Here is a 16,692-nt window from a genome sequence, read left to right as displayed (position 1 = left end):
CGAAAAGATGCTCGCGGATCCGCTTACAAAAGACTTACCACCCAACGTGTTCAGAGAACATGTAGCCGGCATGGGTTTAAGGGAAAGCCTATGATTCCTAGACTATAAAGGGCCCAAAAGTTAAAGTAACTATTTCAGATCAGAGACGTGCATTGTAGCTGTTAAATCTATCAGTGATTGACCATGACGATGAGACATGCTCTATGCATCATCTGTGAAGAAATGAGTAAGGATAAAAGGATTGAAGTTTAAAGTTTAAAGATAAAAGTAATAGTGAGATCAAGGGGGAGAATGTTAGATTGATCTCCTAACCAATAAGCCCAATGGCTTATTGGGCCTTGGTCACGCGCTCTGATCGGGGGCGCCCAACCCTACATGGTTGGTGGGCCCCTATCGCACTGCGCTATATAAAGAGGTGGGGGCCGGCGGCTCAAAGCACGAGGTTCGCCGTGGGCCGCAAACCCACCGACAAACCCTAGACCGATCTAAGAGGCGGGCAGCCAGCGACGGGAAGCTCCGCTGACTCTTGCCGTCGTCACTGCTATGCCCCGTCTGCACTGCATCGACGTCCGTGCAACCTCTACTCCACCCGTCACTGCCCGTGTGCTGCCTCCATCAACGAACCAGTGATGGCCAGCTTAACCACGACTTCATCCGAAGGCTCAGGTTCAACACCAGCATCTCTATCCTATCTCCCACTCTCTACTTGTTCTAGTTCATCATGTTCAACAGCAAACCGTCTAGATCTACCCTAGTCGATCCACAGTTTACAACAGAGGTGCCTCTTGGCGCTGTCACGCAGACGGTTTGCCCTGTGGCCCCTGGCCTGATCGTTTGTCGCCATGAGCGCGATGTACTCGGCAATGACAGCGTCCTTCTTCTGGTCATCATTGCCGCCGTATTCCTCCTCCGCCGGCTCATCGTCGTCTTCCTCCTCCGTGTCATCACCGACTTCCTCATCGTCGCCTTCTTCTTGCTCCCTGCTGCTGCCCCTGCTGGAGTCCTTGGTTTGTGGCGGAATAATCTGATGCTGCTGCTGTTCAAACTGAGAGGAGGCGGCGGAGGCTCTATCGATGATGAGGTCCAGCAGGGAGTAGTAGGACTTGTCGTCATCTGGCGCCTTGTAGCGGAGCCTCGTCAACATGGCGGCGTTGGGCTTGGACAGGATCGTCCACCCCAGCGCCAGCAGGTGCTTCTTGACCGTGGCCCTGAGGCCCTCGTCTCTGTGGCGTACGTGGGAGGACAGGTCCCTGCGGCCGTGGTCCGTCTAGAGCAGCTCGGCCACCTACGGCGAGAACTCGGCGTCCAGCACCGCCGGCTGCCATGGTTTCGAAGCGGCGGTCGCCTTCGTCATGGTGTATGGTGATTTGATCGACGACGATACAGTAAGATCTTGTGCCCAACAAGAACCACCACTAAACAAGGAAATTGAATCGGAACATAGTACTCCGCTGCAGCCTAACCTTATATAGAAGTAGAACCGAGACGAGACCACAGGAGAAGATGAATATGGAGTTCGACACGGTTACGGTTACGGTTGCGTTGCGGACTCCGTTGAATTCAATTCCTCCCTCAATCTCAATCCGTTAGCGGCAAGGAATTAGGAACGCAACAAACTCAAGAGGAACTCGTAGCCTAGCAGTCACAACAGACCGGACGATGGGGTTTCGACTCTCTCTGGGCCCATGCAAGCCCAATTCGCACCAACAACGGCCCAATAATCACTCCTCTTCTTTCTACCTCAGGCCCACTCGGTCTTCTTCCACGCCAGTACGCCACCGTCCAGCCGTTTCGCTTTCGATTCGACTTCAACTTGGAAGCAGGCAGCGACTCACCTCGTCGTTGCCGTCGCCGTGCACATAGATGCTCGCCAAGCGGCTCTTCCACAAGGCACTCGTGCATCATCAGGTCCCTCCCTCCCTCGCTCCATTCCATCTTTAACTACCATCCAACTACCTGCTGCGTCCTTTCTGCTAAAATTACACTGGCAGCTCAGGTTTGTGGAAGCGGAACCGGAACCGGAATCCGCTCGGCGTCGATGCTTGTCATGGCTTTACCACACCTTGCTGCTTCTGCTTCTGATTCCGTTGCTTTGTTGCTGTTGCTGGATTGCTGCAGGGAGGGGGAGGATCAGCCTCAGCACCGGCATCACCTGGGGATGTCATCCAAATGGACGCGTAGATCTCGACTCACTGCGGGGTGCCCTACACAGCATCATTGCTCGCCTTCGATTCCGTCCAGCGCCTCCTCGCTGTCGCAACTCTGTGAGCCCCCTTCCAAACTTCGCCTTCACATCACAATCAACCCTTTCAACTAAACCACTCTCACACACTAATTTATGCCCCCTCCCCCCGTATCAGTTACTTGCGGTTGCGGTATAACAGAACAAAGAAACTACTTTCCCTTTGCATAAACATGGAAACAAGTTCTTTAGTTTCTCTTGTTGTATATGTCTCAGAGACCTAGCGCTTATTTTAATACATTAACAAAGCTGATGGTAATTGTATGGAGATATTTTCATCACTGCTGTATTTCAATCTACCATACTGTTCATTTTAACCCTGTCTATTGTTATGTAGATGCTGATAGTTTTTCTGCGCTCCAAACTGCAGGGATGGTAGGATAAAAATATTCGGAGGTGATAACATTGAAGGCCTCCTTATATCACCAAAGAGTGTGCCATACAAGTTTTTGCAGGTTCGGCTCTTAACTATTTCTCTTGCTGCTTATTATGCACAACAGGCAACATCAAGTCCAAGTTGTTTTTTCTTTTTTGGTTTCTAACAACTAATGTTTTGCTTCTTTACAGTTTATTACAAACCAGGGGCTTTTGGTTGCAATTTCCAATGAAAATGAAATCCAGGTGAGCCATTAACAGATGCTAAAGTTTTTCTGCATTCAAACTCTCTTTTTTTCTTCTAATTTGGGGATTCTGGAGCCTGGAGCTCATATGTTAACGTCATCTATGTGGTGCTCATGTGTTGGTTCATACTGCAAGTTTCTTTATTACTTATTTGATGACACTAATAGGCGCTTTGTGTGGAGGATTCAAGAATCGAAGGTCAGAGAAACCTTGAAAAGGATGAAAGGGGGCAGAGCGATGGGCCCTGATGGTATCCCAATCAAGGTGTGGAGATGTCTTGAGGATATAGCTATAGTATGGCTAACCAAGATGTTCAACAATATCTTTCGATCGAACAAGATGCCTGAGGAGTGGAGAAGAAGCATATTGATACCAATCTACAAGAACAAGGGAGATATCCAAAGTTGTATTAATTATCGGAGAATTAAGTTGATGAGCCACACTATGAAGCTATGGGAGAGAGTCATCGAGCAGCGCCTGCGAGGAACAACGCAGATATCAACAAACCAATTTGGTTTCATGCCTAGAAGGTCAACCACAGAAGCAATCTTGTTAATAAGACAAGTTATGGAGCGGTTTAGAGAGTAGAAGAATGACCTCCACATGGTTTTCATTGACTTGGAGAAGGCTTATGACAAGATACTAAGAAATGTTATGTAGTGGGCTTTGGACAAACATAAAGTCCCATCAAAGTACGTGACCCTCATCAAGGACATGTACAACAATGTTGTGACTAGTGTTCAAACAAACGATAATAACACAGATTACTTCCCGATTAAAATTAGACTTCATCAAGGGTCAGCTTTAAGCCCGTATCTCTTTGCCTTGGTAATGGATGAGATTACTAGGAACATACAAGGGGATATCCCTTGATGTATGTTGTTCGTTGATAATGTAGTGTTAGTGGACGAAAGCCAGGCGGGTGTAAATAGGAAACTAGAGCTATGGCGGCAGACCCTTGATTCTAAAGGTTTTAGATTGAGCAGAACTAAAACCGAATACATGAGATGTGACTTTGGTGGAGCTGTATAGGACGAGGGAGATGTGAGTTTGGAAGGTCAAGTAGTGCCTAAGAAGGATACCTTTCGGTATCTGGGATCGATGCTACAGAGGGATGGAGATATTGATGCGGACGTTAGCCATAGAATCAAAGCAGGGTGGATCAAGTGGCGACAAGCTTCTGGCATTCTCTGCGACAAGAGGGTATCATAAAAGCTAAAAGGCAAGTTTTATAGAATGGTGATTAGACCGGCTATGTTGTATGGAGCAAAATGTTGGCCTACAAAGATTCGACATGTTCAACAACTGAGTGTTGCAGAAATACGTATGTTGCGATGGATTGGTGGTCACACAAGAATGGACCGAGTTCGGAACGATGATATACGTGATCGTCTAGGGGTTGCACCAATCGAAGAAAAGCTTGTCCAAGATCGGTTGAGGTGGTTTGGCCATGTGCAAAGGAGACCTCCAGAGGCACCAGTGCATTGTAGAGTCCTAAGCCAAGCTAATAATATGAGGAGAGGTAGAGGAAGACCGAAATTAACATGAGAGGAGGCAATAAAAAGAGATTTGAAAGCTTGGGATATACCTAGAGATCTATGTTTGAATAGAAGTGTTTGGAAAACAGCAATTGAAGTGCCTGAACCGTGACTTGGAGCTTTTGGTGGGTTTCCACTCTAGCCTACCCCAACTTGCTTGGGACTGAAAGGCTATGTTGTTGTTGTTTGAAGACAACCTGTGAAAAAAATAAGTGACTTGGCCAACCTAGGAGGAACTACCTAGCCCCTGAAATCTATAAGCATGTTATCTAGTAGTGTTAGTGACCATTTTATATATGATATATATCTATCTTGTAGGTATGGAATCTTGAGTTCAGGCAACTATTTTATTCGTCCCAGTGGGACGTCAACATTACTGCTTTTGTAGTCATAGAGGGGACCTTTATGATGTAAGCTACAGAAATGACTACTTATTTATTTGAATATCATGCGTACTTAGTTTGGCTTTTGTATTCTAAATTCTCGCTTTGTATTCAGGTACCTTGGAGATGAGAATGGTCTTCTTTCTGTATTGAAGTATGATGTAGATGATGGGAAGCTTCAAATAATGCCATACAATGTTCATATCCATTCTTTAATCGGTATTACCTCTACGCCTTTCTTGCCAAATGTTAACTAGAACTAGAATGTTTCTTCCAGTTGCTTCTGTTGATGCCAAAAAACTGGTGGTGTTGCTGCTGCATGAAGTTAAAATGTTGAAGAAAACTCCGTTCCTTAGCAAAGATAATTATAGTTTATATGATGTTAGTCACAACTGCATAAGCAAATGATTTGAGTCAATAGAAATTTTAGTGATAGCCTACCCCAACTTGTTTGGGACTTAAGGCTTTGCTCTTGTTGTTGCTGTAGAAATTTTAGTGAACTTGAGCATGCCATCATTATTCATAACTTACTACAATTTTAGTGTATTGAGCATGGCCATCAATATTCATAGCTTACTGTAACTTTCTGCTATTTATTCATTTACTTGGACTAGAAGCATGCTTACTGTTTACGCATTGAGGTTCAAAGTTAATATCTTAGCATTCAGTTCTTTTTTTTTCACAGAAAGAGCTGGTGTTTCGTTACAGGATCCTCAACCTATTGTTGGAATACCGATCCAGCCTGAAACTTTTGGGACAAGGTAAGGTCTATGTAACTTGTAGAACTTTGGTTGATATCCACTAGTTATTTTTGGGATCTTCACGAACAGATCTGTTGATAGGTGATAGTAACGAATGTTAGGATGGTCAGACTTCGCAACTCAAAATAGATATATGGAAATTATGGTACTATCCTCAGTTCATCACTTTGTTTTCTTATACATTAAAGCAATTAAGGGATCCATAACATGTCCTAGAATACCATAAATAAGGTTTTTATGCAAGAAAGTTTGAAAGAAGAACGATGGCTTTGTTTTCACCCATTATTCTCATGTAGAGGAAAATTTATTTTGTGAACCTGGAGCTCTGAAGAATAATAGCCTTTATGCAGGTTGCTAATTGCATATGAGAGAGGGTTGTTAGTTCTTTGGGATGTATCTGAGGACCGTGCAGTTTCTGTTGGAGGCTACGGGGATTTACACATGAAGGGTCAAATCGATGGTGCTCAGAGGGATGCTGGTGAAGATCAACTAGATACTACTATTGATGATAGTGAAGAAGAAAGAGAAATTTGCTCTCTTTGTTGGGCATCGAGAGAGGGCTCAACTGTTGCTGTGGGCTATATAACTGGAGACATACTTCTATGGGATATGACTACAAGATCGTCCAGACAAGGCAAGCAAAGTGACGTTTCATCTAATGTTGTTAAGCTACAGCTGGCCTCAGAGAGTCGTAGGCTTCCTGTTATTGTCTTGCATTGGTCTGCTGGATCAGCAATACATTCTACAAAGGGAGGGCATCTTTTTGTATATGGCGGTGATGATATGGGATCTGAAGAAGTTCTCACGGTTTGCCTATTTTTTCTTTCTCATTGTTACAATTTCCTTTTCTTTTGCATGCCATCGTAGAGGCATTGCTGTGCACAATTGATGCCTTCTTAGGTTAACATTGTACTTTTTCGCTGCTTTACAAATTTGGTAAAATGAATTCCTAGCTCAGTGAACTCAAATCATAATCACCTAGCTGTGAGATGTGTTTAGTGTAGAGACACATTACTAGCTTGGCATGGCAACATAGCCAACATGGGTTTGCAAGAAACATGATCAACCATGAGAATTTTCTGCAATTATAAAGAACCGTTTCCCAAGCAGAACCCATTTGGGGCGCCTTTGGTGTCCCAGCATAGCAGGTCCCAAGCCCTGGTAAAGGAGGGGGGTTGTGTTAGGCACGGCGAGCCAATGTAAAAACTTATCCACTTTTATGGAGATGAAACACAAAAGAATCTCGTTGGGGCGTAACCCTCTTAGCGACGCATCATGTCGGAACCCGGGTATGGTGTTAAATGAGCAAGGGCTGGGTCGTCACCCCCGTGACGCGTCGTGTCGCGATCTGGGCATGGTGTCAAGTGAGAAAGGATCGGGTCGTCGCATCCTCGCCACATCGGCGCCTAGGTGTGGTGCAAAATGAGCAAGGGTCTTCACACCTACCTCGGCGGGTGCGAAGGGTAAGGAAGCTAGTCGAGCCAACTAGGATCCATTTAGGTAGCTGGAATGTAGGGTCCCTTACGGGTAAGTTAAGAGAGTTAGTGGACACAACGGTTAGGAGGCGTGTAAATATCTTATGCGTCCAAGAGACTAAATGGAAGGGGCAAAAGGCGAAGGAGGTGGACAATACCGGCTTCAAGCTCTGGTACACAAGGACAACTTCAAATAAAAATGGAGTAGGAGTTTTGATTGATAAGAGCCTCAAGGATGGTGTGGTGGAGGTGAGAAGGCAAGATGATAGGATCATCTTAGTTAAACTTATCATTAGTGATATGGTCTTAAACGTAATTAGTGCGTATGCCCCCCCAAGTAGGCCATGATGAGAGTGCTAAGTAGCTTTTCTGGGAAGACTTAGATCGCTTGGTTAGAGCTGCCCCTAGTAGCGAGAAGCTCTTTATAGGAGGTGATCTTAATGGCCATGTAGGTATATCAAGTGTAGGTTTCGAGGCGTTTTATGGGGGTTTCAGATATGGTAGTAGGAACCAAGAGGGAGAGGAAGTCTTAGACTTCGCTATAGCTTTTCATCTGATGATAGCTAACACTTTCTTTCATAAGAGACAATCCCATTTAGTGACCTTTAGTAGCGGTCAGTACTCTAGTCAAATCGACTTTGTCCTTACAAGAAGGAGGGATAAACGAACATGCGTGGACTGTAAGTTAATACCTGGAGAATGTGTGGTCACTCAACACAAGCTGGTGGTGGCTAACTTCCGCTTTCTGGTGCAAGCTCGTGGGAACAAACAAGCTAGGGTTGCTAGAACGAAGTGGTGGAAATTAGAAGGGGAGGCATCAAAGGTCTTTAAGGAAAAGGTCATTGAAGAGAGCCCTTGGAAGGATGAAGGCGATGTAAACAGCATGTGGGAGAAGATGGCAACATGCGTTCAGAAAGTTGCTTCAGAGGTGCTTGGAGTGACCAAAGGGAGCGGATGTGACTCAAAAGACACTTAGTGGTGGAATGAAGATGTGCAAAAGGCTATTAAGGAAAAGGAGTGCTATAAGCGCTTGTATCATGATAGGTGTGCAGATAATATAGAGAAGTACAAGGTGACAAAGAAGACTGCAAAACAAGCAGTGAGGTAAAGGGGCGGGCCTATAAGGACCTTTACCAATGTTTGAGTACGAAGGAAGGAGAGAAGGATATTTACAGGATGGCTAGGGCTCGCGATAGGAAGACAAGGTATTTCAACCAAGTCAAGTGCATAAAAGATGAGAGAGAGCAGCTCTTGGTGAAGGAGGATGAGATCAAACATAGATGACAAGAGTATTTTGATAAATTGTTCAATGGTGAGAACAAGAATACCACCGTTCAGCTGGACGACTTGTTTGATGACACTAATAGGTGCTTTGTGCCGAGGATTCAAGAATCGGAGGTTAGAGAAGCTTTGAAAAAGGATGAAAGGGGGCATAGCGATGGGCTCTGATGGTATCCCAATCAAAGTGTGGAGATGTCTTGAGGATATAGCTATAGTATGGCTAACCAAGATGTTCAACAATATCTTTCGATCGAACAAGATGCTTGAGGAGTGGAGAAGAAGCATATTGGTATCAATCTACAAGAACAAGGGAGATATCCAAAGTTATATTAATTATCGGGGAATTAAGTTGATGAGCCACACGATGAAGCTATAGGAGAGAGTCATCGAGCAGCGCCTGCGAGGAACGACGTAGATATCAACAAATCAATTTGGTTTCATGCTCGGAAGATCAACCACAGAAGCAATCTTGTTAATAAGACAAGTTATGGAGCGGTTTAGAGAGCAAAAGAAGGACCTCCACATGATTTTCATTGACTTGGAGAAGGCTTATGACAAGATACTAAGAAATGTTATGTAGTGGGCTTTGGACAAACATAAAGTCCTATCAAAGTATGTGACCCTCATCAAGGACATGTACAACAATGTTGTGATTAGTGTTCGAACAAACGATGGTAACACATATTACTTTTTGATTAAAATTGGACTTCATCAAGGGTCAGTCTTAAGCCCGTATCTCTTTGCCTTGGTAATGGATGAGATTACTAAGAACATATAAGGGGATATCCCTTGGTGTATGTTGTTCGCTGATGATGTAGTGTTAGTGGACGAAAGCCAGGCGGGAGTAAATAGGAAACTAGAGTTATGACGGTAGACCCTTGATTCTAAAGGTTTTAGATTGAACAGAACTAAAACCGAATAAATGATATGCGACTTTGGCGGAGCTGCATAGGAGGAGGGAGATGTGAGTTTGGAAGGTCAAGTAGTGCCTATAAGAAGGATACATTTTGGTATCTGGGATCAATGCTACAGAGGGATGGAGATATTGATGCAGACGTTAGCCATAGAATCAAAGCAGGGTGGATCAAGTGGCGACAAGCTTTTGGCATTCTCTGTGACAAGAGGGTACCACAAAAGCTAAAAGGCAAGTTTTATAGAACGGCGATTAGACCGGCTATGTTGTATAGAGCTGAATGTTTGCCTACAAAGATTCGACATGTTCAACAACTGAGTGTTGCAGAAATGCGTATGTTGCGATAAATTTGTGGTCACACAATAATGGACCGAGTTCGGAACAATGATATACGTGATCGCCTAGGGGTAGCACCAATCGAAGAAAAGCTTGTCCAACATCGGTTGAGGTGGTTTAGCCATGTCCAAAGGAGACCTCCAGAGGCACTAGTGTATTGTGGAGCCTAAGCCAAGCTAATAATATGAGGAGAGGTAGAGGAAGACCGAAATTGATATGGGGGAGACAATAAAAAGATATTTGAAAGCTTGGGATATACCTAGAGATATATGTTTAAATAGGAGTGCTTGGAAAACAACTATTGAAGTGCCTGAACCTTGACTTGGGGCTCTTGGTGAGTTTCCACTCTAGCCTACCCCAATTTGTTTGGGACTGAAAGGCTATGTCGTTGTTGTTGTGTTGGTGGTTCAGGTCTCAGTAGCCAAATAATAATGTATACATGTATACATACCTATCAGAATCACTTTGATGAACATGGAAGAACATAATCTTTTTAATTGTTTCCCAAATCTTGCACTGCAGAAAACTTGGCCTCCGTCAGTGACAAAATTGCTCATTCTCTTGCAGGTTCTTAGCCTGGAATCGACTGCTGGATTAGAATCAGTGAGATGCATGTCACGAACAGACCTCAAGCTTGATGGATCCTTTGCCGATATGATTCTCATTCCTGACACTGGGGTTCCTAATAAAAGCAGAACTTCTGCACTTTTCATTTTGACAAATCCTGGACAGCTGAATTTTTATGATGGTGGTTCTCTATTTTCTGTGCAAAATTCAAAAGAGGGAAACCCTCTACCAGAAGCACAGAAATTTCCAGCTGCGATTCCTACCATTGATCCCAACATAACGGTCACTATTCTTTGTTCACTAACCAAAAGTGAATTTCCAAATATTTCACTGAAGGTGCATTCTGCTTAAATTTGGATATTCTACTCTTATCTAGATATCATCATTACTTATGTAAGACCATTTCGCTGTGGAATTTCTGTAGAAATTTTGTGTTAGGAAAGATGCTGGGTGTTTCATACCAACGAACATGAAATGGCCTTTGACTGGTGGGGTTCCGAGTGAGATGTCGCTGAACAAAGATCATGCTATTGAAAGAATATACATTGCAGGCTACAAAGATGGTTCTGTGAGAATATGGGATGCAACATTTCCTGTTTTAATGCCAATGTTTGTCTTGGATGGACAGGTCAGTCTCGTTTATATTTATATTATTACTGGCATTATCCTTCATTGGCTTATAATTAACAATTAACCCCTGCAGGTTGCTGATGTTAACTTGGATGGAGCAAATGCTTCTGTATCATCTCTAGCGTTTTGTTCACTAAACATGACTTTGGCTGTTGGGACAACAAGTGGTCTGGTTAGATCTTGTCAAATTTGTGGGCTGGTCGAAAGGTTGGTCATTGGTATCATTTTTAATAACTCTTTTTTATATCATTCTTGTAGGTGCGCATCTATAAACTTCGAGAGCACACTGGGGGTTCAAGCTTTCACTTTGTGAGTGAATCTAAGCAAGAAGGTAAATATTTCAGTATGGAATGCTGATGGCAGATGCCTAAAGTTTCACCTAGTGATTTAACCCCCCTCCCCCCCTCCCCTCTCTCTTTTGTTGAATGGCATACATGTTTTCTGTGTGAAAGTGTTGCTGCCATCCTTGTAAAGACAGTGTTACGCCAATTTTACTTCCTTTCACCAGCACACACAAGATGCCTGTCATGTCTGGTAGTCTAACAAGCAGCAGCCATAACATCTTCTTTGACGGATGAGAGACAGTAAATGGGTACTGTCACTTACCTGAATGTTTATTAATGAAATGAAAAAAATTGAATAATTATGATTGGGCACTTTGCAGCGTAAACTTTGCTTATGCATCAGCCATCAGCTACCATGTCCAACATTGACAGAACCTGCTCATGTTATTTTTCACAGAAAGTTGAAATCACTTGTTCCTTTGCAAAAAATTGTAGGAAGTTCTGTAGTATGCCGGTAGGGAAACTCGTGCTAGGCCTATAAAGTTCTCTCTTTGAATACGCTTCATTATATTTTCATTAATAACAGACACTCTTCTTGTTTTTTTTACAGTTCATGTTGTTCATCATAGGAAGGGATTTCATTGTTATGTTGCCTTTTTGTCATCAAATTCCTCAGTGCGATCTCTATTATTTACGGCTTCAGGAGAGCTCCTTGCCGCAGGCTATCAGAACGGTCAGGTACATTCTTCCTATTTTTGTAATATAAATCATGTCCTTATTCCTTAAGATTTCTGAGATTGCACTATTCGCTTGAAACTTGTAGGAATCAACTATTATTAATTAATCCTTATGTTCTGGTCTCTCTTAAAGGTGGCAATGCTTGATCCAAGTGAGCTATCAATTCTATTCACTGTAGATGGTGCATCAGGAACAAATTCTCCTGTTGTTTCCTTGGGCATTTACAGTGTTGCGGCATCTGCTGCAAAAGCAGATCAGTCAAAGAAAGAGAGTCCTCAAAATGCGAAGTTACCCAGAGATGTTCTTCTTTCCTTGACAAACGATGCTCGTGTTACTGTACTTGACTGCACAACGGGTGCGATGATAAATTCACATATTATACATCAGAAGCAATCATCAGCTATTTCCATGTATGTCATAGGCAAGTGATTACTATCATTGCATTAAGGAGGCACTTACCTTTTTTTCCTCCTTTAGATCGATACCTAACTTTGCAAGCTTTTGCATATAGATGCAGCTTCAGATGAGAAGCAAACCCAATTATCAGAGGACAAAATTCCAAGTCAAGATCAGGCAGGAAAAGAGGGCAAGGATCTTGACAGAATAGAAACACAAGGAGTTGAAAAGCACCTGAAAAATGCTTCCCAGCTTTCACACAATGGTGGTTCAGATTCACTTGTGGTGTGCTGTGAGGATGTTTTGTTTTTGTTATCCCTGGCATCATTGATTCAGGTGTGTACTGGGCTTTTATTCTTGAATACGCAGGAGAGCTGCGTGTCATCGCATTAAGAAGAAGAAACCCAGAAATACAACTCACCCAAAACACACACCTCTCACACAAATCAAATATATGAACTGCTTTATGGAGCTTCCATACTTCCACATCTTACTGGTGATGTTCCTTTCCTCATCAGGGAAGCAACAAGCATCTACAGAAGATGAAACTTACAAAATCTTGTTGCTGGTCAGCACTTTTCAAGAATATGGATGGCAAAATTTGTGGGTTGATATTAGCTTATCAGACTGGCATCATAGAAATGAGGTAGTTACAACTTTGCGATGTCTTTTCCTTGTTATACAAGATAATATGGATCATCATTGCAGATTTTACATGTTGACTTCAGGTTTATATATTAGAGAAGGTGTCCTGTGTTTACATTTGAACATATGCTTCAACATAGGGAAAAAATGTCTTACTGCAAGTTTTTTGCTTCACTGCTTGAACCAATAAAGATAAAAGCTGTCAACGCTCGTCATCATCTATATTTAGTGCTCAGTTCTCTTCTCTCATCTGGTTCATATCTATCTCACTATGTGTAGAATCCCATGTGAGTATTTTTTGGTATAGATAAGAAAAGATAATCTTAGATTTCAAACCCTTGCAGTTTTCTTGGGTTTAAAAATGACATTTTTTGAGAACTTTGCATCTGTTTTACTTACTGGCATATATATTTATACATCCGTGCAAGGAATCGGTGAAGTTTGCTCAGACCATTGACAATTTTACTTTATGATGGGCAGGTCTGTGCCAAATCTGGCTATTGTTGCTGAGAGCTCCTTGATGTCATTATTGAGATGGAGTTACAAGACAGACATGGATAAATCAGCGAGCTCCTCAAATGGACAAATTACTTTGGTATCTTTTTTCCACTTGCCCCTTCAACCTAGTTCCTGAGGGTTTGGCTGGTGGATTTCAGATAGGTGTAGTGAACTTTAGTGCCTAGTATGTGTAGTAATTTTGGTTTATATTCTCCATTGTTGTTGCCACACCCATATCGACCTTATTTTACCCAAACAGAGTACGGATTTTGGTACCTAAAATGGGGGCCATGTTTTGTTTACAACAACAACAACAACAACAACAACAAAGCCTTTAAGTCCCAAACAAGTTGGGGTAGGCTAGAGTTGAAACCCAACAAAAGCAATCAAGGTTCAGGCATATGAATAGCTGTTTTTCAAGCACTCCTATCTAAGGCAAAGTCTTTGGGTATATTCCATCATTTCAAGTCTCCTTTTATTGCCTCTACCCAAGTCAACTTCGGTCTTCCTCTGCCTCTCTTCACGTTACTATCCTGGCTTAGGATTCCACTACGCACCGGTGCCTTTGGAGGTCTCCGTTGGACATGTCCAAACCATCTCAACCGGTGTTGGATAAGCTTTTTTTCAATTGGTGCTACCCCTAATCTATCACATATATCATCGTTCCGAACTCGATCCCTTCTTGTATGACCGCAAATCCAACGCGGCATACACATTTCCGTGACACTTATCTATTGAACATGTCATCTTTTCGTAGGCCAACATTCTGCACCATACAACATAGCAGGTCTAATCGCCGTCCTATAAAACTTGCATTTTAGCTTCTGTGGTACCCTTTTGTCACATAGGACACCAGATACTTGCAGCCACTTCATCCACCCTGCTTTGATTCTATGACTAACATCTTTATCAATATCCCCGTCTCTCTGTAGCATTGATCCTAAATATCGAAAAGTATCCTTCCTAGGCACTACTTGACCTTCCAAACTAATATCTTCCTCCTCCCGAGTAGTAGTGCCGAAGTCACATCTCATATATTCAGTTTTAGTTCTACTGAGTCTAAAACCTTTGGACTCCAAAGTCTCCCGCCATAACTCCAGTTTCTGATTCACTCATGTCCGGCTTTCATCAATTAGCACTACATCGTCCGCGAAAAGCATACACCAAGGGATGTCCCCTTGTATGTCCCTTGTGACCTCATCCATCACTAAGGCAAACAAATAAGGGCTCAAAGCTGACCCTTGATGTAGTCCTATCCTAATCGGGAAGTCCTCCGTGTCTCCATCACTTGTTCGTGAACTCTAGTCACAACATTATTGTACATGTCCTTAATGAGCCCGACGTACTTCGTTGGGACTTTATGTTTGTCCAAAGCCCACCACATAACATTCCTGGGTATTTTATCATAAGCCTTCTTCAAGTCAATAAAAACCATGTGTATGTCCTTCTTCTTCTCCCTATACCGCTCCATAACTTGTCTTATTAAGAAAATGGCTTCTATGGTTGACCTTCCGGGCATGAAACCAAATTGGTTCATAGAGACCCGCGTTATTGCTCTCAAGCGATGCTCGATTTGTTTGTGGTGAGCAAACTCGAAGGTGGGTTCACCAATAAAACTTGCAACTTATCTGTTTATTCCTTTCTAAAAAGGAAACTACGGTGCGCCTCATTTGGATTTCGTATGTATTCAGAATTTAAAGAAAAAAACTCATTTTCCTGACATATACTCTCACCAGGTAAATGGATCTGAATTTGCAATTATCTCTCTTATGGCCTCAGAGAATGACTTCAGGTACACTTTTTTTGTATTGTTGTACTGAATGCTGTTGAGAGCAATAGATCTGACTGCTGATCCTGTGGTAATAGGATTCCGGAATCTCTGCCATGCCTTCATGACAAAGTACTTGCAGCAGCTGCTGAAGCAGCTATTAGTTTCTCAACTGATCAGAGAAGAAAGCAGGTATCCATTCATGTCTTCCTGGAAATTGAGCAGAAGCTTGTGTATATTCTGGCTTCACAAGAAACTTCATGGTGCAGAATCCTGCAGCAGGGATTATTGGTGGCTTCATTAAAGGAATGAAAGGCAAGGCTGAAGAAAATGCAAAAATGAGAGAAAGTTTGACTATGCAAACTCCAAGCGAACAGTTGGAGTCAATTTTCTTGAAAGAACCATTTGCTGAACCTTCAATACCCGATCTTGATGATCCGATAGAAGAATTGTCAATCGGTTCTCTTCCTCCTTCCTTATGCATCTTAAAGCAAGCATTTATCTCAAGTGCTCCCTTCCCTCTTGACTTGGGAGTATTGAATGCAGATGACATCGAGATTGACGATGAAGTACCCGTAGCCCTGGCACCAGCAGCATCCTCTACATCCCAAGGGAATAAGAGAACAGCAGGTTGGAGACAATACTAGTACACCTTATGTTCGAATTACTGAGGGCTATATTATCTGTTTAAACTCTGTGCATGTTTGTGTTGGCAGTAGAGGAGAGAGCGAAGCTGTTTGAAGGGTCAAGCAATGTTGATAAACCGAGAATGAGAATTCCGCAGGAAATTCTAACCAAATATAAGTTTGGCGGGATAAGTCATGAACATTGCAATTGGTCATGGTTTTTGCTGTGTATGGGAGCTAAATGTAGGTCCATTGCAGGACGCAGCAGCAGCAGCTGCTCATGCGAAAGATAAGCTGATGCAGAGGCAGGAGAAACTGGAGGTGAAATAGTTGCTTCCAGACTACAGCTGATATCGCTTGTCTTCTCTGCAAGCCCATACTCGGAGCAATATCAAACATGTAATTCTGTTTGTTTGCTTTTTTTTTTTTTTTTAACCAGAGAATAAGCCAACAAACCGCGGAGCTTCAGAATGGAGCGGAAAACTTTGCTTCCCTAGCGCAGGAGCTTGCTAAAACAATGGAGAACAAGAAGTGGTGGAAGCTATAATCTGGTTTTGTACGTATGTTGTTGGACACACACACCCATTGCATGCCATCCGCCGGGTGCTGTACATTAGTATGACTCGCAAGTGCAGTTTGCAGAGGTTTCCTCTGATACGAATCGGGTAGCTAGTTTAGCTTAGGAACGTTGTGATGTGCTGTGTACCGTGTCACACACCAGCATTATTACCATGTAATAATCTCTTTGTGTCCGTATTAAGCGTGCGTCCCGTATCCACTTGGTCATTCTTTTTGGTTTTTGGTGATGTAAAGATAAAGGAACCCGCTCCTGGTTGCATGAGCGAGCCAGCGCTGAAGAGAGACTCTTCTTTTCGGTGGTTTTTGGTTTGTTTGGTTTCTACTAGTAGTAATCTAAGTCTAGTGTATTCATCTGTGGCTTATTAATGATCTGTTTGGCTCATCTTGTATTATATTATTAAAGAAAAATAA

The 16,692-nt window shown here is 42.8% G+C and overlaps 1 pseudogene; it reads left to right on the top strand.

Annotated features, from left to right (window-relative positions):
- The first annotated feature begins 1,679 nt into the window (after positions 1 to 1,679).
- LOC136542838 (uncharacterized) lies at positions 1,680 to 16,517 on the top strand (annotated as a pseudogene).
- Positions 16,518 to 16,692: the final 175 nt, after the last annotated feature.

The sequence above is a fragment of the Miscanthus floridulus genome, chromosome 3 (genome assembly GCF_019320115.1).
Source record: "Miscanthus floridulus cultivar M001 chromosome 3, ASM1932011v1, whole genome shotgun sequence".
NCBI lineage: Eukaryota > Viridiplantae > Streptophyta > Magnoliopsida > Poales > Poaceae > Miscanthus > Miscanthus floridulus.
The sequence above is the reverse complement of the archived record's forward strand: the minus strand, read 5'-3'. Positions and strand labels throughout refer to the sequence as shown.